The sequence below is a fragment of the Choloepus didactylus genome, chromosome 3 (assembly GCF_015220235.1).
Source record: "Choloepus didactylus isolate mChoDid1 chromosome 3, mChoDid1.pri, whole genome shotgun sequence".
Classification (NCBI taxonomy): Eukaryota; Metazoa; Chordata; class Mammalia; order Pilosa; family Megalonychidae; genus Choloepus; species Choloepus didactylus.
Genome location: NC_051309.1, coordinates 162,162,616 through 162,165,302, shown reverse-complemented (window position 1 = coordinate 162,165,302; position 2,687 = coordinate 162,162,616). Strand labels below are relative to the sequence as shown.

Below are 2,687 nucleotides of genomic sequence, written 5' to 3'. Positions count from 1 at the left end.
TTCTAATCATAGCGGAGGCTCACTAGTTTCATTCTTGGACTGAAATGCTTCAAACAAAGGCCTCTGCACCTTTCTGGGAAGATACAGAGTCCTCACTTTCAATCATACCTCCTCTGTTGTGAACACACGTGGAACCAATATCTGATCCTTAAGTGGGAAGTTTTGATCCATAACCTAGTTCCACAGTTCAAAGATGCTATTTATTCCAAGCTGTATCATTGAATATCAACTGCTTTTCACACACACGCAAACACTATTAAATGTTCACAGCAAATGTAAGAGGCATTCTGATTCAGAAACACTGTAATTTTTAAAATGTGATTCTTAGAATCAAGGCAGGACACATCAGTTATTAGACTCTAGATACTGAAATTTTAAACTTACACGCCTCTATGTTAATGACATACATCCTCATTCATTCATGTATGTATTCACGCATTCTTTGAATCCCTTATATAGGTAAAACATGCCCCCTTCCTTCAAAGATCTACTATTTAGAAAAACGCAAAACACATTATGTTCAGTTAAGCACATTCCAAGGTGGAGATAATAAGTACCCAAGGCATAGTTGAAAAAAAAATGCTTGAGAAACAAATGCCGTGTTTGTGTATTTGTCTGGGGAAAGGAAGGGAACGCACAAGGAAAGACTTTGTAAAGAAAGTGGCATTTTTTTTTCTACACCTCCAATGATGAGTAGAGTTTTTCAACCCAATTTCTTCACTGTGATGATTCACCCATTTTTAAAAAGTTAATTAGATCATATCAATGGGCATTACATGGTTTTACCCTGCATTTTCACACACTTTATCAAGATGCTGTTAGTAGTTTATACTGGTATTGTCAGACACTGCTTCTTCCTTTTCTTATTCTTTTTTGCAAGACTTAATACACCCTTTTAATTTGTTTTAAGTATTTTTAATATTTAAAAAGTTTGTAATTCCTAATAGGAAAAGTTTATCTGAATGAATACCTTATGGCAAAACCATTGTAAAAATGTGGTCAGCTGCAATCTGGGGCTGGGATTATCTTCAAAGCACCCCAGCTTTTCTTGATGCACTGGTTTGTATTATTTTAACATCCCTTAAGTGATCTAGGATGCTTTTCCTTCAGCAAGGGCTTTAATTTGTCAAAAGGCCTTTACTCCTTGACCTCCAAATTTGGGCTGACAATTTACTGGTAAGATTCATAACCTTTGAGTGCTCTTATTTTGACATATTTGCTGGGTTCTAGGCCACATCCTGGAGAGCCACCATGACTTCTTGGATTGTGCTTGGCTGCAAAAACCTCTGGATGACTAAACAATTTCATTGAGCCCAGGCACTCCTGCCACTCCAGGTATTCCCCTAGGAAAGCCACCTGGAAAAGAGCCATCCTCAGCTCCTGATTGTCCTCTGGCTTCTTCCTCTCGCTGAGCTCTCTCATGTTCTTCCCAAGACTTCTTAACTTCCTATCCTTTCTTTGGTCTCTCACTCCTCTTGTGTTCGTTCATACTCTCTCCAATGTTCTTCGATTTTCTAGACCCTCGGTTGAACTTCTTTTATCATTGCACTAGCATCTTCATCATAACCCAGTTTACAAGCAAGGGCAAGATCATTGTCTGTTCGTCCCAGTGACCCAGAAGTTGTGTGCGTTCCCTTCCTACTTGTAAGGCTGAGCTGAATCAGGATTCATTTCAAGGGCTCTGTCACAGTCTTGAATGGCAGCCTTTGGCTTCTACAACTTGCTGGAGACACTGGCCCTCATGGCATACAGAATGGTCAAGTGAGGATTCAGATTAATGGCATCTATGAACAAGTTGATGGCTTTCTATAGTTCACCATCATTTAGGGAATCAGTGGCAGCCACTTTCTTATCATTTGGCTGATCCATCATCTTAGTTATTTCTACAGCATCATCTCCCATTTCTTGAGGCACATCAGTGTCTGGTTCAATAACACCTTCATTGTCAATTTCTAGATCACTTTCCTCACTTAGTGGTTTGTCTGTCTTTAGGTCTGAATTTTTACTGTTTTCTCTTCCTTGATATTTTCTTCTGCTTTAGCTTTATGAGTAGCAGGTGGTATTTTACCATGCGTGCACTCCACTTACTCCCTCAGGAAGTGTATTTCCTCAGTATGCAGAACTCTGTGATCCTGCTTACACATTTTCACAAAGGACCGAAGCTTGCTAACTTTACTGAGATCCATGATTCGGAAACAGAAGGGATCGAAGGGGGTGGAGAAGGAAGCTGGGGTCTAAATCCAGGTCTGGGTGCTAGCTCATTATGATTACATAGAAGCGCTTCATTTGTATTATGGTGTCTCATCATTAGACTATCACTGAACCAGCATTCCTTGTACACAGGTTTCCTTAGCACCTGAGTGTGTTGTTGTAGTGCTCTAGATAACTGGCATGTAATGAAATCTAAGATATAATGCTCATCCTTGAATAGCCTTAATCTTGTTTAGGAATTTTAGCTGTGAATTACCAAGATAAATAATGACTCAAGATAGCATATAATAATAAAAGCTAGCTGAATTGGGGGAAATAATAAATGCTGCAGGAATAGAAAGGAGAGAGAGAACTTCATATTGTCTGGAAACAATGTTTCAGGGACTGTATCTTGTAAGAAAAGAAGGATTTTAAAAATAAAGAAGGGTCAGGACCTCCTGCAAAAAGAGATGGTGTAAACCAAGGCACGAAGGTAA

General features: G+C 39.2%; 1 pseudogene; it reads right to left on the bottom strand.

Annotated features, from left to right (window-relative positions):
- Window positions 1-1,466: 1,466 nt before the first annotated feature.
- Window positions 1,467-2,186, bottom strand: LOC119528866 (annotated as a pseudogene).
- Window positions 2,187-2,687: the final 501 nt, after the last annotated feature.